Here is a 22,495-nt window from a genome sequence, read left to right as displayed (position 1 = left end):
GACTCACAGAGATGCTGATAATGATGAAGATGGTGGAAATTATAGATTTTATAGAGGATTTTCTATGTTCTGTTATTGTTGGCTGTTCAAAAGTGAGGATACATATTTTGAAGACATTGGTCAAGTTGTCCATAATTACTGAAAAGTGATGGTATCCAAATACAAGAATGCTGGTCTAGAATGAATAAAACTGTCATATAACTTCTCTCTCTAGTTAGCAAACAAGTGTTATTTTTTTTTATCTTGGGTGATTATCAAAGAGATTTATGCGTCTAGTAAATTACCAGGAAAACCCTTTCTGAATTGGCATAAGCTCAACTCAAGTAGATAATGTTGTCAGAGCATTCACCTGGACTCCTCTTCCCTCCCTGTATTCCACATGCATTCAATGGGTTTTGTTTATATTCTATCATTGTCTCCCTCCACTCCACTACTGGGACCATCATAAAGTCAGGGCAGGAAAGAGTTTGTGTTTCTTAAATTGGTATGTGTTTTGATAAAATAAGTGTTCTATAGTGCATCATATTCCACCATTTCTTTTAACTTCTGTGTAACACAACACTGAGTTATGTACCCATTTTCTAGCTTCTTTCTCAGAAAGCTCTTGAAAAATAATGACTTTTGTTTTGGGGGAGTTTAATATTTACAAAAGTATTTTTTTCTATTTCCAGTCCTCTGTGGAATAAAACAATAAAGTTGAAAAAATATTTGAATAAATGAACCTCTGAAAATCCATCAAACTCTTCCAAGAATTAAATTGTGAAACTGTGGGTATTTTTCAGGCCACTTCTTTCTGAGCACAGCTACTTCATAAGTCTATAAAACATAAATATCATACTATGTTTTTTTCGGTCCCATCCATTTCTTAATTAATTAATTAGTTCTAATTTGTTACACATGACACCAGAATGCATTTCAATTCATAGTACACATATGGAGCACAATTTTTCATTTCTTTGGTTGTACACAAAGTAGAGTTACATCATTAGTATCTTAATTCCTGTACCTATGGTCATGTTTTCTAATTACAAAAATAACAAATATTCATGATAGAAAATCTAACCATACGAGAAAACTACCACTAACATGGATAGCCTTTTTAAATTGATACATGATATCTACAACTATATTTAATTGTGTGTGTTTGTGCGTGTGTATGTGTGCTTAGCCTACATTCTGAAAAATTTGGAATCATCTGATGGTATTGTTTTTATAACTTTTTCCCCATATCACAATTGTGATTTGCCTACATCATTCCATATTCTCCCATTTGTTTTCAAAGTACCCCACAAAAGGATTCACTTCACTTACTTATGCTGGCCTCCAGTATGTTAAGAGTTCTCATCATGAATTTAAATGTTTATTTACAAGTAACACCATAATCCATGCAATCTTTCATAAATCCCCCATGTAATTAAGTTCATGGACTATTATTGAAGAGATTATTTCCTCTTTTCCAGCAAATCTAAGAATATATTGACTATGAAATGTGCATTCTATGAACAAAATGATATCTGTAATTCTCAAGCTCAGTCTGAAAAATTCCTTCTCCTTAACTGAAGTTACTGTCACTTCTTTGGCCACTGGGCATTGGAGGCCTGAGCTAAGCTTTTTTCTTAGCTTTCATAGGATGAGAGAAGAAACTCAGGAGAAACTACTTGACTGACATCTATCCCCACCTTTCCCACTCTGTTGTTAGTTCAGAAGGCTCATCTAACGGTCTTCACTTTTTTGTTCTCACAAAACAACTTTTACATCTTCATAGAACAACTTCTACATGCATGGTAATGGCCTCCACCTATTCTTTTCCCCTACCTAAGATATACAAATATCCTGGAGCAGGTTCTTATCTACCTAAGGCAGGAAGATTTTTTATGTACATTACTCTCAGTTACCTTTAGGATTCTTTTCCTTCCATTGCTTTTCCTACTATTTTTAGAAAACTGCTTCCCATTCCCATTGAGTTCTACAATGGTCTTCTAGCCCCTTCAGATCTCTAACACCATTCTTCTATTTATCAAATTATTGTTCTTTATGCTCTTCCTACTTTTACTAGAAAGTGTATATGTTGAGATAATAAAAAAGAATTCAACACTAGCTAGGTGTAGATGAATCAGTTGAAGTCAGTACACTGTAGAAAGTTCACTAAGAGCCATTGAAACACATGATTAAATTACAACAAGGTGATTAGTAAAAAGAATTGCTAGAACACAACTCTTATCTTAGACAGTTTACATCTGCCTGATACAGCCATCAATATTCCAAGGAGCTCAAGGTGAATGTTATGACATTTCTTTGAAGGCATTGTTCATAATTAAAAGTGTATGGAGGATCCATATTTGAATTGTAAAGGAATCTTGATATTGGGATGAAGTATGCAGCCTCATAAAATCTTAACGAAAAGTTTGGAATGCTAGAATGAATGCCTTTCAGCATAACAAATAAAATATTGCTCAGTGTATTTAACACTTATTTCAAAGCATTGGTCTCCAAGAACTTCTTTATCTTAGATTATTTCCTCCTGGTACCTTCTACCTTCAGGCCAGCAGGGCCTATGAACACCTAAAAGTGGTTCTTATGCCTTGTGCTCTCTTACATGATCCTGTTGCTCAAAGACTTTTCCAATTAATTGGTTTTGTTCTTGAAAAGCGGTATTCTGTTTCATGTCCTATAATACTCCTGGAATGCACACACTCCTGTGTCGATAGCCTGAAAATATTGAGGGTGATAGCATTTTAGTTTTTAGATATCATCTAATTCATAGTAATACATTTTCTCAATGCTAGAAGCCAATTTTCAGATGGAATCTGACACCAAGCTACAATATGAATTCTGATGATACAAGGCCTAGGAGAGTTTTTTCATCTCATAACTCCTCAGCCTATCTTGACCCATCCATTTCCTTCTTGCAACCCCAGAGGCACAGGAATAGGACTGTGTGGTTCCTTGAATAACAGTTTGAGAATCACTGATCTTATGTAACCTTCTAATTTTGAGGGAGAAGCAGGATCAGAGTGATTAAGAAACATTATGTGAGTGAAACAAGTATTAAACAAAGTTGGTTCTTAAAGTTAGGTCTCCTAAAGCTTCTTAATATAAATTTCACTTTCACCTGGGGAAAGAAATAATACTTAATAGGAAAAATAGAAAAAAAATGCCCCACAATGCAATGTTGAAAAGAGTGTGTTCACAATGTCCATGTAAACATAGGGACATTCAGTACTGAGAGTCTATTTCATGGCTCCATGTAGTTTCATTTTTTTAAAAATTTCCTTCATAATAATGGCACTTATAAACCCATGTTATTAGTGGTCTTTGAGATCCATAGGCAGACAGCTCTGTTGGATACTATATAGCATTAGTGTTAATTTAGGACTCTGCTATTAATATCATTTTGATGATAGGCAATAGCTTGATAAAGATATAGATCAAATGGATTAGACTCAAAAGCATTCTAAAAATGAGAATGACATCAAACTTCAAAATGTTGCCAACATGGAATATTTGGTATCTCTCACCTGAATCTCATGGCAGAGAGAGCCCAACATATGCAGCACAGCTCATGCTCTGAAATATAGATCCGAGCATTGTCAATGTGAAATTTAATAGGACTAATAAATAGAAGCTTGTTGGTTAAATATTATTTCTATTTGTGAAAAACTCTGCAATTAATGAAGATTTCTGGAGTTGCTCATCTCAGCACTCTGTGGCTTTGCAAGGTGGATGATTGATAATGGCAAGTAGCAGAATGAGGATGGCAGACTGTTTTCAGTCTCTGACTGCCCCAGATTGCTGTGGGAGGTTGAAACTGGTAGACCATTTTCTGATTGTTCTAGTCAAAGCTAGTTGTAATTTACTTGGGTTTCATGTGGGCAGGAAAAAACATGTCAGAAAGAAAGACATAATGGAAATATTGAATCACAAAAATATTGCAGGTGGGCTAGCTCTGGGGCAACAAATTTGAGATTGCAAGGGGAAATTGGTGAGTGGAGGAAGAATGGAGGGCAGCTGCTTGCTATAGTTTGCAGTTTCTCTAGAGTTGAATCAGAAGAGGAGATTTAGCAACTGTTTGTTGTGGCAGAAAATCATCTCTGATTATTTGCGGGACATTGGATTGGAGTCAAGCAGATACAGCCAATTTCAAATGAGAAATCCTGACCTGTGTTGTGTGGAGCTGTATTTGCCTGATGAACCTGTTATAACTCCATCCACCTTCCCTGAAAGGTAAGGATTTTCCAAATCAAGGAAACAAAAGTAAAAATGAGAACCAAGCCCTAGCAAGTTGACAGAAACTCCATAGATCTGCAGGAATATTCTTTTTTTTTTTAAAAAAAAAAAATATTTCCCATAAAGATTGCTGTAGGTAACTAGTTTCTTCTTGTCTCATCTTTATGCCCTAAGAAAACTGGGAGTTTTATGATTTGGACATGACCAGTCTCCCCAAAGTTCTTGTGCTAATTCAGGAATGTAAAATGATTGGATTGTGAGAACTGTAACCAGATCAGTCCATACTAATTTGAATGGCTTGGGTGTTAACTGTAGGTAGGCAGAGCATCCCTGGTGGAGTTGGGTCACTGGGGGCATGTCTGGAAGGGTTCATCTTCCTCTAAGCCTGGACTCTTTCCTCTCTTTCTTTCTCCCCGACCCACTCTCTCCTTCCTGACCCTGCCATGAGCTGAACATCTTTTCTCCACTGGGTCCTTCCCCCATAATGTGCTATCTCACCTGAGAACCAGAGCCCTGGAAGGGTCTATCTCTGGACTGAAACCTGTAAAATAGTGAGCCCCAAATAAACTTTCCTTCCTCTAAATCGTTCTTGTCAGGTATTTTGGTCCTAGTGATACAAGTTACCTATAGCAGAGAGTCAGCATAAAGGCATAAAGGTGTCATATCAAGATGGGTGCAGACCCTGGTTCTGGTACTTGATATGAAACTCTGGATGTGACCCTCACATAATAAAACTCTTCCTAGATTTTTTTTTCCTCTCTTACAAGCTGTGTGACTTTCAGCATGTTAATTTTTCTTTGCTTCTGTTTCTTTATCATGAAAAATTATTCTAGCTCATGGAGTTCACCTGGCCATTGCAAAATATTGAATGACATAAATATATGTGAATCTCTTAGAAATGGTTATAGTATTATTTGTCCCTCAAATTATCCCTCTCTTGAGTCCTGGCTATAGTCCCTATTTCCAACTTACCTCAAGATTTTTTTGTGTGTGAAATCACTTGGTCCCTTTCGCCATCTATTCAAGTCTTGCTTTTGTTTTTGTTTTTCTCCAGAAGGACTCAGTAGAACATAGCCTGGAGGGGAGCAGTTCCTCATCTCATATCTGCTCTGATGATTCCCAGAATCCGTGCAAGAGGTCATCTTGGAAAGCAATGAGGCAGAGTCTGCTGCTGGCTCACCTAACCAGCTGAGAGCCTGAGCTGTTCTGTAGGTTACTGAGATTTTAGACATCACTCATGTGTAAAACGAGGAAGTTCTAAGGTCCTAGTACTAAGCTAAAATCCTTAGTTCTTAACAAGAAAATTGTTTAACAAGATATAAACAAGAAAATGAGCAATCTATTGACAGGATGATTTCTCACTGATTTTTTTTTTGGATAGATAAGACACTTTATTTTTATTATTTTTTTTAAATTTTTTATTGTGGGTTGTTCAAAACATTACAAATTTCTTGACATATCATATTCCACACTTTGATTCAAGTGGGTTATGAACTCCCACCTTCACCCCATACACAGATTGCAGAATCACATCAGTTACACATCCATTGATTTACATATTGCCATACTAGTGTCTGTTGTGCTCCGCTGCCTTTCCCATCCTCCACCCTCCCCCCTCCCCACCTCTCCCCTCCCCTCCCCTCCTCTCTCTCTACCCCCTCCACTGTATAACCCTGAGGGTCTCCTTCCATTACCATGCAATTTCCCTTCTCTCTCCCTTTCCCTCCCACCTCTCATCCCTGTTAAATGTTAATCTTCTTCTCCTGCTCTTCGTCCCTACTCTGATCTTAATTACTCTCCTTATATCAAAGAAGACATTTGGCATTTGTTTTTTAGGGATTGGCTAGCTTCACTTAGCATAATCTGCTCTAATGCCATCCATTTCCCTGTAAATTCTATGATTTTGTCATTTTTTAATGCAGAGTAATACTCCATTGTGTATAAATGCCACATTTTTTTAATCCATTCGTCTATTGAAGGGCATCTAGGTTGGTTCCACAGTCTTGCTATTGTGAACTGTGCTGCTATGAACATGGATGTAGCAGTGTCCCTGTAGCATGCTCTTTTTAGGTCTTTAGGGAATAGACCAAGAAGGGGAATAGCTGGGTCAAATGGTGGCTCCATTCCCAGCTTTCCAAGAAATCTCCATACTGCTTTCCAAATTGGCTGCACCAATCTGCAGTCCCAAGCTTTCAGCTTCATGCTCTATCTTCAGAGCTTTGCCCATCTTTATCTCTAGCTGTTCCCTGCTCACCTCTTCTATAGCCACACAAAGGGTACACCCTTTGGTTTCATATGCCCTAAGCTCTATTTGGCTTCAGAACTTTGCCTTAAAATCCCCTCTGGAAAGTTCTCCATCATTGCCATTCTCCAAATATTACATCTACAGAGTTGTTCCTAGGTTGCCCTGTCAAAGTAAGAACCCCATTTCTTTCTTTTGACTTATTGATATGATTGATCACATTTACACTTCGATTAAAATAATCAAAAATTGAAAAAAAAACTCATCAACCATTAAAGAAACTACACTAGTAACCAAAATCTCTAGGTTCAGATTGTTTTATAGAAAACTTTTATGATATCATCAAGCTATAGAAAATTTCTAGCCTATATAAATGGCTAGAATTTATATGGATAATTTTATCTCTGGAATTTATATGGATAACTTTATAGATAATACAATGAAAATCCATTTTATGGGACTAGTCAAAATAAATTTGCCAGGGTATAAAAATAATTATAAGGCAATCACTTATATAAACTTTAAAGAAAAAAATGTAAAAATCCTTAATATATGAAAGCAAATAGGATTCAGCTGTGTGTGTATTTACATGAATACATCAATCAATCAATTGATATATCAATCCATCATCTATTTATCTACTGAATTTTGGAATTCAAATTTTATGCTCTTAGAGTATAAGAATATTTTATATAATAAAAGTACATGAATATAAGGGATACAAATTGATGAATTTGAGCATGATATAATACAAAATAAACCCTTCTTTTCAACAAAAACACATTGTTCAAAGTTAAGAAGTACAGTCCAGAGTTTAGGAAAGCACTTGTAGTCAATAATACCATAAATTTGTAAATACAAAAACAAAACTCCTACAGCTCAATAATAGAATGTCAAGCAGCCAAATAAATACTTGAGCAAAATATTTAAACATAAAATAAGGCAGAAATGATCAATAACTAGAAGAATAGATGTCTAATGAACAGAAAATTCAAATTTTAAGGTGACACTTCACAGATTGGCAAAATTTCAAAGTTTGATAATATCAAGAGTTGGTGAGAATGTAAAAAAATATACTCATAAATTTCTAATCACTGTGTAAATTGGTAATATCATTTTCAAGAGCAATATAATAATATCTAGTAAAGTTTAATATAATTTGGTTACATATTTCCAAAGGTAGAAAGTCTCACATTTATGTGCGAGAGTGTTACTAAGAAACTTTGGAAAATAGGTAAAATGTTTATCAAAGGCTAGTGAATAAGTATGTCACTAAGAAGGAAACCCCCACATCAGTTAAAAATAGTGATTTAGAGAGCTACATTTATAAATGTGGATGTTTAAAATATTAATTTGGAAAAAAGAAAGCACTGAGGGGAATTTTATTATACCATTCATCAAATATTAAAGAATATATAATATTTAATATTTCATACATATAATAAATATTATACGTATGTTATGAATATCTACATATGTGACTAAAGGTCTTTCTCAAGAACTACAAACAGAATCAGGATGGAAGTTCTGATTCCAGACAAGGTAAAAAATGGGTAATGTGAATGGAAGGAAAAACAAGGATTTGATAAAAATTTGTAATATTTTATAATTTAAAGAAGCAAATGTAATGAAATTAGAATATTTGATAAATTCAAAGATAAAGAGCTGAGTACACAGAATTTATCATAGCAGTCTTTAAAACATTGTGAACAAAATATTTCTTAATACAAATATTTTAAATTTTTCTTGAGGTGTTTGTTAAAACATGCTTTCGTATCCAGCCAAACACCTTAACATTTTTCATTCAATTATAAATAAAATATAGACTTATGTTTATGGAAAAAATTAAAAATAATAATTAAAGCAAATAAAAACAGCACGTTCAAATTTCTTTGAAACAGTACCCATGTAGTTTCTACCAAAATTTTTGCCATATAACTTCATATTTACTTCATTTAACATCTCTTCTAAGGGATTTTTTTCCAGTTGTTGTTGCCATAGCTTTTGCCTTGAGTGGGTATTTGTCATTTTAGTCAAATATTCAAATTAAATTCTTTTTGTACTTATTTTAATATATAGATAATTTGTATGTGATTCAGAATACAGTAGAGTTGAGCTTGGGTCACAAAACCAACTTCATAGATATTTGCTGACTATGTTTGGTTGATCCTATTAACCTGTGGCAATTATAGAGATATAATGAATAATCATTATAAAATATTTGGCAAACTTGGAAAATTATAAAGAAAAAATTAAAATAATTCTTAAGTTTATGACCCAGAAATAATTTCTCAATTTATAGATATCAATATTTATTTATTTTCATCTTTTTAACATATCTCTTATTCCTGACTCTATTTTCTTTTCTTTTTTTAATTTATTTTTTTTATTGGTTGTTCAAAACATTATAAAGCTATTGACATATCATATTTTATACATTAGATTCAAGTTGGTTATGAACTCCCAATTTTACCCCAAATACAGATTGCAGAATCACATCGGTTACACATCCACATTTTTACATAATGCCCTATTAGTAACTGTTGTATTCTGCTACCTTTCCTATCCTCTACTATCCCCCCTCCCTCCCCTCCCATCTTCTCTCACTACCCCATCCACTGTAATTCATTTCTCTCCTTGTTTATTTTTCCATTCCCCTCACAACCTCTTATATGTAATTTTGTATAACAATGAGGGTCTCCCTCCATTACCATGCAATTTCCCTTTCTCTCCCTTTCCATCCCACCTCATGTATCTGTTTAATGTTAATCTTTTCTTCCTGCTCTTCCTCCCTGCTCTGTTCTTAGTTGCTCTCATTATATCAAAGAAGACATTTGGTATTTGTTTTTTAGGGATTGGCTAGCTTCACTAAGCATAATCTGCTCTAGTGCCATCCATTTCCCTGCAGATTACATGATTTTGTCATTTTTTAGTGCTGCGTAATACTCCATGGTGTATAAATGCCAATTTTTTTTTATCCATTCATCTATTGAAGGGCATCTGGGTTGGTTCCACAGTCTAGCAATTGTGAATTGTGCTGCTATGAACATTGATGTAGCAGTATCCCTGTAGTACGCTCTTTTAAGGTCTTCAGGGAATAGTCCAAGAAGGGCAATAGCTGGGTCAAATGGTGGTTCCATTCCCAGCTTTCCCAGGAATCTCCATACTGCTTTCCAGATTGGCCGCACCAGTTTGCAGTCCCACCAGCAATGTACAAGAGTACCCTTTTCCCCACATCCTCTCCAGCACTTGTTGTTGTTTGACTTCATAATGGCTGCCAATCTTACTGGAGTGAGATGGTATCTTAGGGTGGTTTTGATTTGCATTTCTCTGACTGCTAGAGATGGTGAGCATTTTTTCATGTACTTGTTGATTGATTGTATGTCCTCCTCTGAGAAGTGTCTGTTCAGGTCTTTGGTCCATTTGTTGATTGGCTTATTTGTTTTCTTATTGTTTAATTTTTTGAGTTCTTTGTATACTCTGGATATTAGGGCTCTATCTGAAGTGTGAGGAGTAAAAATTTGTTCCCATGATGTAGGCTCCCTATTTACCTCTTTTATTGTTTCTCTTGCTGAGAGAAAACTTTTCAGTTTAAGTAAGTCCCATTTGTTGATTCTTGTTATCAACTTTTGTGCTATGGGTGTCCTATTAAGGAATTTGGAGCCCGACCCTACAATATGTAGATCGGCGCCAACTTTTTCTTCTATCAGACGCAGAGTCTCTGATTTGATATCTAGGTCCTTGATCCATTTTGAGTTAACTTTTGTGCATGGCGAGAGGAGGGGATTCAGTTTCATTTTGTTGCATATAGATTTCCAGTTTTCCCAGCACCATTTGTTGAAGATGCTATCCTCCCTCCATTGCATGCTTTTAGCTCCTTTATCAAATATAAGATAGTTGTAGCTTTGTGGATTAGTCTCTGTGTCCTCTATTCTGTACCATTGGTCCACCCTCCTGTTTTGGTACCAGTACCATGCTGTTTTTGTTACTATTGCTCTGTAATATTGTTTTAAGTCTGGTATCGCTATACCGCCTGATTCGCACTTCCTGCTTAGAATTGCTTTTGCTATTCTGGGTCTTTTATTTATCCATATGAATTTCATGATTGCTTTATCCATTTCTACAAGAAATGCCGTTGGGATTTTGATTGGCATTGCATTAAACCTATAGAGAACTTTTGGTAATATCGCCATTTTGATGATGTTAGTTCTGCCTATCCATGAACAGGGTATATTTTTCCATCTTCTAAGACTCCTTTGCCTGACTCTATTTTCTTTAGATTTAATTAAGAAGATCACTCACAGTCTAAAAATATTAAGTAGTAATTTCAGAAACAAGAAAACCACAAGCTTTAATTACATTCCATTCCTTAATAGCATGATTAATCTTTTGTCCTTTTCCACTCCATTCCACTAAGCACTTGAATCATCTCTTTGTCCAAAGTATCCAGCCTGTATACATTACCCACCCATTATTTGCTTGGAAATCATCTCAATTATCTGATTGACTGGCTTAGTATTGCTGTGCTTACATTTGAGTAACCCTTATTTTACTCAATAATGACTCCAAATGAACAAGACTATTGATGCTGGAAATTCAGGTATGCCAAAGAGAAATTATAAAGTGCTTCGTTTCAGTGAAAATGTAGAAGTTCTCAACTTAATAAGGAAAGAAAAAAGAATTTGCTGATGTTACTAAGATCTAGTAAGAATGGAAAGGAAAAAACAAAACAACATTCAGTACTATATATATATATATATATATATATATATATATAATTTATTATTTATTATATTATATTATTATATTATTTATTATATATTATTTAGAGAGCTACATTTATAAATGTAGATGCTTAAAATATTAATTTGGAAAAAGAAAGCACTCACTGAGGGGAATATGATTATACCATCCATTCAGTCTATCATTCAGTACTATACCTCTTTCAATGATCGAGGTAAGGGATCTTGGAATGTACCATATATGAATAAAGAAGAACTACTGTGCGCACGTGCACACACACACACACACACAGACTCAACAAACAAAAATACAGGATGCCCATTTAAATTTGAAATGCATGTGTGTTATGTATTTTTTCCCAAAATGTGGTTATTGCTGGTAATTTCACAAAGATGGTAGGATCTCCTGATTCATGCCTTGGTTCTCCAATCACTTGATATCACACTTTCAGCAACATGTCAAAATTTTGTCCTGAAAGTTAGAGGAAATGTGGAAGAAAATCAAGTAGAATGTTCTTCAAAAAAGGAAGTACGTTCAGGAGAAAGGATCACGGGGCCATTACGTCACATCACATCATCATGACACATCACACAGACCCCTGACCAGGGTCAACCCATTGACCAGTTTCTTCAGGAGTTTCCCAACCAACACTCACCAGGATCTCTGAAAGCATTTCTATTTCTGCTCATCACAGCCTGCAGGAACAGAAATGGCTCCTTTCTTCAGGAGGATTAGGTGAGCAATAAAGAAAAAAATAGAGACACAGGAGAGAGTAGAATCATGTGCCACTTTTCCTTAATTTTCATTGAAATTTGATTACAGAGAACTGTACCTCACATGAACAATGAGGACAATTCACCAGTGTAATTCCACTACCCAGAAAACATCTTCAATAACCACTCTACCATATTTCATGTGGAGACTATTGGGGGAAATGCAAATATACATTGCTACAGGGACGTATAATATCCTACAAACAGGGAATCACTCAACTTTCATTCTGTTCCACCATTGTATAGCTCTATGATCTGTCTGTAATATAAATTTTTTCCCCAGGAAAATACTTTAGTACCTTAAACTGTCCAAAACCCATTTGATGTCTAGACATTCTTTTTCAATCATCAAATAACGAGTCTCTGGGGGACGGACTTTTCCTACTGATGTTCGCTGTAGGTTCTTCTCGACTGCAGCTTTCTGCACCCGTGATGCTCTTGATCTCACCTACACTTGAAAAGACTTCTCAAAGTCACATCTAATTAACACTGGCTCTGTATATCAAAAGGCTTTGTTATGACTTCTTATACTCAATGCAGGTAATATTTTTTAGATCTTTTCAATCTATTAAATACATTGTAAAAACAACAAAGCCTAATGCCTAAAATATGCATATTACCTAAACCCTTCAAGTGTCTCCTTCGCCTTGTTTCTTTTGGTATTTTTCACCACTGACTTGCAGTTCATGCCCTTTGTCCCCAGCTCTCCCTGATTCAAAAAATCAAATACTTTTATGATGTGAATATTCATCATAAGGAAGCATATTTTAAAGTCCATCAGAATCTAATTTTAAGGAACCAGATACTATCGGTTGTTTAATATCTTTGTCAGAGTTCTTATTGAAATGTGGTATTTATGTATCTGAAAATGTTATCACAGTTTCAAAAAAGAAACTTGATAGATGTTTGAATTTGAATATGTCTCTGAGCAAAACTAAAAGTTGAGGAAATAAAACAGGGAAAATGCTTTAAAAGCTTCTTATGAAAAACTCCTATCCAATCGATCACATGAACAAAACTGGATTCTTTAAGTATCTTACTAACTATTCCTCGTTAACCAGATCTTCAAAACTGTCATTCACATGAATGCCCTAGTTATCTCCCTAAAACTTAGGTCAGGTGACATTTCTTCCCTTCATCACAGTCTTCAGGGGCTGACAGAGCACAGAATAAAGCTGAAATGCAATTTCATGACCTTTGTGATCTAGTTGCAAACGGTTCCAGCCTCACCTCCCACCACATTTTACCAGGTTCTTCACTTACATAATCTGTCCTCTAGGTAGAATGCACATTCATTCCTTTGAGTCTTTTTTTTTTAATGTTTCTTAAATTCCTATGTGTGTGCACCCTGATTTATGGAACCTGCTGGCTGCTGTAGTCAGAATCAGTTCCCCTTGATTCTGCTTCAACTGTGAGATGTTTGACCTTTTTTGATACACATTTTGTTCTAATTTCTTTTTCAGTACTGATTTGTGATTTCTCCATTGCAATGTAAATGCTCTGAGAAAAACTAGTTTCTTATTCAGCTTCTTATTCTCCCAATACCTAGGATAGTTCCGTTGAGATACTAAGCCCTCAGTGTACGTTTCTTCAATAATTCAGAAATTAGACCCCTTACTCAAAGTTTGTTGACTTTTTTGGAGTCAAGATAATACCAAAAAGTGGTATTTTATATTTTTCATATTTATGTCTATTCTTTGTAAATGTTGCAAATTCCTGAATAATTAACTGTTTAGTTTTTGACAAAGCTATATGAACATTGCATAGTCTGATCAAAACTAGGGTAACATTTAATGTTTGGAACACAGAAATGGGTCAAATGGAAGAGACAGAGCATTGGGTGAATGTATGAAATTCATACTTTAGTTATAATCTTTACATCAACAAATGTGAAAATGTCCTTTAGGTTTTTAAAAGATTAAGGTGCTAATTGGTTATCTTTAGGTTGTCATAAAAAAGACTAATTTTCATAATCCACTTTTTGTTTTCTAATGTTTGCAACATTACCACTAAAGTTTATAGACAATTCTTTCGAGGTGTCGCAGTGTCCTTTACCACCAGTACAAACCAATGATCTCACCCCAGTCCCCACACACTGTGGGCTGTTCATTAGCTGAGTTTAGAGAACTAAGAACTATACACTGCAAGGATCTCCACTGTGTGGTAGAGATTCGCCTCTGATTGGCAGAAAAAGTTGCTCTGACTTGTCATTAAAACCTTGGATCACTGAATCCTCCCAGTATTTATGAATAAAAAAAGACACAATGCACACCACATTCTGGACCTAGAATGTCCCCCAAAGGCTCCTGTGTTATAGGCTCGGTCCCTAGCTAGTGTTGCTATTGGAAAGTGGTGGAAACATTAGGAGGTGAAATCTACTTGGAGGGAGTGGGGTACAAGGGGAATGTCCTGGGGTGTATCTTATCCTTAGCCCCTTGTCCTCTTCCTCTATGTTTCCTGAATGGCATAAAGTGAGCAGCTTTCAATCACCACATACTTTTGACATGATGTACTGTCTCACCAAGGGCCCAGAAACAACGTAGCCAGCTGAAGAAGGACGGAAACCTCTGAAACCATGAGCCAAAATACATCTTTCCTTCTTTAAGGTTCTCAGGTATTTTGTTACAGTATAGAAACTGACTAACCATGGTGTTATATCATCAAGTTATTGCAGATTCTAGATGGACTTCAGCATAGTTTGCTAGCCCCTGCCCCTAAGGTGGATAATGCATTCATAATTAGTCCAGCTTTCTCCTTTCATAAAACAAATTGATATGTTTTAAAAAGTGCTTAAGTACATATACCTAGGTGTGCAATCAGGGCCATATGCCATGCAAATGTCCAAACTTTTAATTAAGAGATTAGTACAAACTCTATCAAAATGATAATATCACTGTATAATTCCATGGATAATAAGTTACTATTTGAAATTTTTTTAAAAGAAATTACTATTTCTTGGCATCTTTGTTAATATTTAGTACTTTTAGACTTTTAAACATATGCCAAATAAGTGCACAAAGTACTATATAGTTGTGATTTTAATTTGTATTTCTTTGATTACTAATGAGATCTCATTAATAAAACACAATTAAACAATGCATTTCATACATTCACCCAATCCTCAATATCTTTTATTAGAAGAATTTCTGCATTCCAAATGTTGAATGTCAACTAGTTTTGGTCAGAATATGCAATGCTCCCGTTCAGTATGATGTTGACTTTGAGTTTGTCAAATGTAACCTTTATGATGTTGAGGCAAGTTTTCTCTATCCCTAGTTTTTTTCAATTATTTTATAATGAATGAGGGCTTAATTTTCTCAAAGTTTTCTTCTCCATTTATTGAGATGATCATGTGACTTTTGTTCTTAATTCTACTTATTTGGTGAAATACGTTTATTGATTTGCATATGTTAAACGAAGCTTGCATCCATAGGATGAAACCATGGTTAGTTTGACTAAGGGTTTATCAATCTTGTTAGCTATTTTAAAGAAATATATTTTTGCTGTATTGCTCCTTACATTTTTTTTAAATTCTAAATTTCATTAAGTTTGGATGTGATCTTAATATTTCCTATCTTCTATTGATTGTGGAACTAGTTTGTTCTTGCTTTTCTAGGACATTGAAGTATAATATTAAATTACTTATTTGGGATCTTTCTGGTTTAATTTTTTTATGCAGACACACAGTCCTATAAACTGTTCTCTTAGAACTATCTTCATAAAGTTTCAGAAATTTTGAAATATTCTGTCTCCATTCTCATTTGTTTGTAACAATTTTTTTCTTTCTTATTTCTTCTATGACACATTCCTCATGCAAACGTGTATTACTCAATCTCCATTTTTTAAAATAGTTTCTATTTTTATCTTATTTGTTTGCTAATATCATTCCATTATGATCTGATATGACGAAAGGAATTATCTAGAATTTCTTTTAAATTTGTTAAGACTTACTTGTGTCCTAAAATATGGTCTGTTTTGAAAAAGGTTTCATGTGGAGATGAGGAGAAAATGAATTTTGTTGTTGATGTATTAAATATTGTATAGATGTCTGTTAGGTCCATTTTATTAGTATAATTTTTAGGTTTAAAAATTCTCTACTTAATTTTTGTCTAGATGACTGAAATATTGATGAGACAGATGTGGTGAACTCTAGTATAATCATATTGCAGTCTTAGTGTTTATATCGAGGAGAGTGTGTTTTATGTAGGTAAGTGAACCTATATTGGGGGCATAAATATTTACAATCATTATAACTTGTTGAATTGTCCCTTAATTGCTATAAAGTGTTTTTCTTTGTCTCTTAATATTAGTTTTTGTTTGAAGACTACTTTATCACATGTGAAAGTAGCAACCCCTACTTTCTTTTGGTCTCTGTTAGCGTGGTATATTATTTCCCATTTTCTCACCTTCTGCTTATGTATATCTTTGCCTGACTCTCTTGTAAATAGCATATGGTTGGGTCTTTTTCAAAATTCACTCTGACACTTTATGTCTTTTAAGTGAAAAATTGTGACTATTTATATTCTGTATAATTACAGGAAGATGATTTTCATTCCTCACCATTGGATTTATTTCTAAGGTTTAATTCAGACTCAGTTGCATTTCAAATGGCTATTCTATTGGTATTTGTTTTAGTCAGTTGTTTCACTTCTCAGACTAAAAGAGCTGACAAGACAATTTTAGAAGAGAAAAAGTTAACTTGTGGTTCATGGAGTCTGAGATTTCAGTCCATAGGCAGCCAACATCATTCCTCAGGGCTCAAGTGAGCCAGAATATCATGGTGGAAGAGTGTGGTGAAGGAAAGTGGCTCAAGACATGATGATCAGGAAAGAGAGAAGGAGAGAGAGAGAGAGAGAGAGAGAGAGAGAGAGAGAGAGAGAGAGAGAGAGAGATTGAACTCATCAGATACAAAATATATATCCCCAAGTCATACCCCCAATGACTTATTTCCTCCACCCACATCCTACCTTCAGTTACAATTTAGGTAATCTCTACTAGGGGATTCATTCACCCATTGGGTTAAGGTTCTCATAACCCAATCATTTTACTTCTAAATCTTCCTCCATGGTCTCACACATGAACTTTTGGCGAACACCTCATATTTAAATCATAACAATCTTCAACCATTTTTTGGCTTTAATTGTTTCTTTTTGTGTGTAATATTAATTAAGTGTTGTATGTAGTGCTGACTTTTTAGTGGTGATTTTTTTTTAGTTTCTGCTTATCTTTGAGGGTTTTTATTTAATCTCCAATTCTGCACATAGCAAGCTTGGGTAACAACTGGGATCTTTCAGGTCTTGGAATATATTAGAGTTTTCTAAAGTCTGGGCTGAGAGATCAAAGAAAGTCTAATTGGCTTATTTCTAAACGTGAACTGTAGTTGTTTTGTGGGTTTTAGAATTTTATTCTTGTTCTGCATATTAGACATTTTAATTATAATATACTTTGGAGAGAATCATTTTTGTTATTTTCTATTTAGTGTTCTAAATGCATCCTGTATTTAGATTTTCTTCTCATTCTCAAAGTTTTCAAAAATTTCTGAAAATTATTTAACTGAAGTGGTTGTACATTCCTTCAGTTTGTATTTCAATGCCTTTTTCTGAGTCAATGCTTCTTCTATTTTGTCTCTTCATGTTATACCAGACTTCTTGCATATTTCAATCATGGTCTTTTATCATCCTTTCTTTATTGCTGAATGTGTTCTTGTCTTCAAGACTTGAATATTTGTTTTCTATGTGGTGTAGTCTATTGTTAATTATTTAAACTGTATTTTAAATTTTATTTATTGACCTGTACTTTCTGTCATCGTTCATTCTTTAAGTCTTCTTTTTATTGATCATTTTAACTATGAACTTTTTAAATTCTTTTCTGATATTTCCTGGTGGTGTCAAAGGGGTCAGTAATCAAGTATTGGTAGAATATTTAGGGTGATTTGTTTCCTTGCTTTTTAATATTGTTTGTATTTCTACTCATCTGCTGAGATAATTGTATCTTCTACTTTTATGCAAGAACTATTTAGTGAGGGTTTTTTTTTTTCTTAAGGGTCCCTAGATGGTCAAACATCAAAGTATTGATATTCCCTCTCAATGTTTATACTCTGCTGTGCCCACTTTGAAAGAAGATACTAAGCCCTATTTACTACAATCACTTCAGAACAAAGTCATGTACTAATAAACTTTAATAAAAATGTTCTCCATAATTCCTCTAATCCACGTATAAAATTGAAGCAGTGGTCTTGAATAGATTAAGAAGTTTGTTTTTAATGATAGTAAAATTACTATTAACCCACATAGGTGTTGAAAAGGAAAAAAAAACAGGCAAAAAGAGAAAAACATATGAGATAAGAAAATGGGGGGATTTTAGACAGCAGCAGGTAATGCAAGAGGAAAAAGAGAAACTAAGAGGAACAAGTGTAAATCTGAGCTAGGAAAAAAAAGTCAGAATAATTTCAATGAATGATTTAGAATATTAGAAGAAATGTGTTCAATTGGGTTAAGAGCTGGAACATCAAATAATAAGGGAAAAATCTATAGATTCAATATGAAAAACGATATCTGTAAGATCAAATCTGATATTAGACTTGTTTATGATATTCTGTGATGAGCTGTTTGAGGTGGGAAGATTTCTTATTGAGTCTTAACTAATTTGGATTTCATGAGGATTTGGGGCCTTTAGAAGATTCCCACTGTTCCTTGGCTTTACCTCTAACTTTTCCTGGGTGTGGAGGTGGTGATCACACTATCAGACCTTGGATAAAATTTTAGAATGCACCCTTAGAACTTTTGTGTACTCAGGCATCTACTAGCTTTTTGTTGGGTCAGAGAGGAGGGTCCCTAATTGTCTGTGACTTAGCAGTCAAGTTACTCCCTGATAGAGGCTGTAGGTTTTTTGTGCTCTCCTGAAGAAAGGCTAAATTTACCCAGTGCTCTCAAATCTGTTATGGGGTCTCCTTCGTATATTTTACAATGTACACAACGTGGTGGTGTCAGGTAGAGGTATGGTGGTCTGGTTGAAGTGGTGCTAGATGACTTTTAAGAGGGGCAGAACAGCTACTCTCTATGGAGAGTGCAGCTTGATGTTTGGTGGGCTTATATCTGAGCAGACTCAGTGGTGGCTGGTGTTTGTGGGGTGCTCCTTTGTCAGCCCTTTTGTGGAGCAAACTGCATTACATATGTGTGAGGTTCTTTGCTGGCTGCCTGATACTATCCTCAGGAAAGGCCTTCTGTGGGTCAGCATGTCTGAAAGATAAATTTGTCAACTGGTAACTCTGGTACTTGCAGCTCTGGATCTTCCCAGAAGTGCCAGGGCACAAGAGCTACTTCCCTGTTAACTATGGTGTCCTTGCCAGCTTCTGGAGCTAGTCATTCCAGAGACCAAAATCTATTTTGCATCTTCTGACCATTTCTGTTGGGAGCTGGGCTGCAGGGCTGAGGGCTGTGGCACACTGCTGTGTTTTGTTGTCTGCCTACTTCCCTCCACTGGGGCTTCTTGGTAGCAGTTGGAGGCTGTCTGCAAGTGTGATGGCTGTGAATGCAAGCACTCTGTGCGTGGTCTGTGGCACAGAATCCTGCATCTTGGCTGCTGTGTATCACTTGGGTTTAACATGTCACCATCAGTAGGGTAGGATGTCATTTGGCCCATCTTCATCTAAGCTCCTGTAAACAAGGCTGGGAGACTCACTGGATTGGGTTTAGTACTTTCATCCCATGGATGCAAGACTAGTTTAACATATGCAAATCACCACATAAATAGAATTAAGAACAAAAATAACATGATTGTCTCAATAAATGGAGAAGAAAACTTTGAGAAAATTCACACTGGTCATGTAATTATATATGCATATAGGTTCATAAGTCTGATTGATTCTATTAAGCTGCCTATACTCATAACCCCTCCCCTCCCTTCACTCCCCTCTGCCCAATCCAAAGTACCTCCATTCTTCCCTAGCAACTCCCACCTTATTGTGAATTACCATCCACAGATCAGAGAAAACATTTGGCCTTTGATTCTTTGGAATTGGCTTATTTTTCTTAGCATGATGTTCTCCATCTCCATCCATTTGCCAGCAAATGCCATAATTTACTTTCTTTTAGACACATTTATTTGATTCTATCCTCCATATGTCTTTAATCTCAGTTCAGTATTTCTGCCTCTGCAAGCAGGAATTATTGGAAATTTCTTCAGATCAATCTCCTAAGTCAGTATTTTCCTCATCTATTGTTTATTAACTAAGGTATAAACCAGTCATTAAATTTCTAATATCAATTATTATGTTAATTGTTTCTGGAAGCTTTTTTTTTTCTTTTTTAAATTTGCTTGGTCATATTTTTATATATATATTTATTCTTTAGGTGTAGATGGACACAACACAATGCCTTTATTTTTATGTGGTGCTGAGGATCTAACCCTGGTCCCGCCCATGCGAGGCGAGCACTCTACCACTGAGCCACAATCCCAGCCCCTGTTTGGTTGTATTTCCATAGTAAATTATTTGCTCCAAATGTATGGGGTTTTCACTCATCTAAAAATGTGCTAAGTGTGCTCACTTTAAATTATATCTCCAGTAACCTCAATAGCTAAAGTCATTACTGAACTAATTTTGTTCATGAATATTTCAGCTGTCCCCCATTTATGGTGGTTTGTGTTTTTTTTGTTTTGTTTTGTTTTGTTTTGTTTTTTGCATTATCTGGATTTTGTTTTGAACCCACTCTATGAGTTTTTGTCACCTGGTTTGAGGATACATACTTCCAAGAAAAATTTATGCTTGTTTGTGATTGGTGTCCAATGACAGTAGAACTTTGGTTCATTTCAAATTATAATTCTTTGTTTGCAGTTTTAAATTCAATCCCTAATCCCATATAAAGACTGTCCATTGGTCCTGTCATTGATGTTGCTGGATTCTTTTATATTCCAATCATAGGTCAGACATGTTGCTTTACCAATTGTCTTACATGGTTATATTTTCTTAGTTTAAACTTTCTATGTGAGGAAGAACTGTTCAAGATTCATGTTGATTATCTCAGTCAATAGTTCTGGGGTATTGTCTGCAGTCACTCATTGTCACTGAAGTTGTGGTAGCTTTGTATGTCTTCAATGTAATAGATTTCTTTGTTTCTAGCTTTTCTCCCTGATTTGTTTCCTTTGTCATTTGTGTCTTTAGATTCTCCTTTCTTTCAGGTATATTGAATGATTGTAAGTATTGTCTAAAGTATTTAAAGCCTTATACTGAAAAGATATTTGTATCACACATTTATTGTAGGACTATTCACAATAGTCAACCCAAATGGCCTTCACTGGATGAATGAAGAGTGATTTTTCTCCAAAGAGTATAGTATGAAAAGAGGATATGGACATTAGAAGGAAGAGTAAATTTACAACAGAGAAATATGATGAACACTATGTTAACTAGGTAATCAGGATTCACAAGACATATTGATAGCTTCCAAAAATCAAATTTCAATGGGGAGGCATCCTGCAATATCCTAAACAGTATTCTTCAAAGCTGTCAAGGTCATCAAATACAAGAAAAGTAATGAAAATGTCACATCCAAGAGGAGTCTAAGGAGACATGACTAGTAAATGTAGCAGAGCATCCTGGATGATATTACAGAGGAGAAAAAAGGCAATAGATTAAGAAAATTAAATAAAGCTTTGACTTTAGTTAACAATAATGCATCACCCTGGATTCATTAAGTATAAAGAGGCATCATATTAAGTAAGATGCTGGTGATAGAGAAAAATGTGTGGGGAAGTATGAGGACTCTGTATTAACTGCTCATTTTTTCTGTAAATATAAAATAATCATAAAGTTTATTAATAAAGATTTTTAAAATAAAAAAGTATTTAATTAAGTAATGAATTTTAATTGAGAATGGTTAGTATCAATATATATTCCGATCCCACTGTAATCTGAAAAACCAAAGTCTAATTTTTTTCCACCCAAATGATAGGGGCATTGCCGAATAGAAATGTCTCTCCTTTTTTCCCCTCAGGAAGAAAATGTTTTGAAAAGTTCAGATCAGAGAAAAAGATTCCTTTTGTTAAAGCTCTGAAAATCAAATTGTACAATAAAATGCAGTTCAACAATCTAACTGGGAAATTTGAAATTTTAGTAGTTGTCAACAAAAGAGAGAATTACCTATGTTTGTGTAGAAGCTTAGAGCCAGTTCTAATGTGAGTTGATAAGAAAAGAGAAGGCTTACTGTGGGAGATAAAAGTTGAAGGCACATCTACCCGGGAAAGCTGATATCTACCTTGGAGAGAGACAGAAGCATGGCAGAAAGAGCAAAAATGAACTTTGCACCACCTCAACATAGATATCATTGATGCATTATTGAACAATTTCATGTACTTGGCCAAATCATTTAACATTTTTAACCAATGACTTTGTAAATATAGTGGGGATAATAAAATACTTACCATGTGTTAAAAGATCTCACCTATTTAGAGTGGCAAGTAGGATGACTAGCATGAAGAGGTCCCTAACAATTAGTACCTATCACAGTATTTT

The sequence above is a fragment of the Marmota monax genome, unplaced genomic scaffold (assembly GCF_021218885.2).
Source record: "Marmota monax isolate L192 unplaced genomic scaffold, Marmota_monax_Labrador192_F-V1.1 WCK01_AAM20220418_F8-fsc00005, whole genome shotgun sequence".
NCBI classification, from domain to species: domain Eukaryota; kingdom Metazoa; phylum Chordata; class Mammalia; order Rodentia; family Sciuridae; genus Marmota; species Marmota monax.
The sequence above is the reverse complement of the archived record's forward strand: the minus strand, read 5'-3'. Positions refer to the sequence as shown.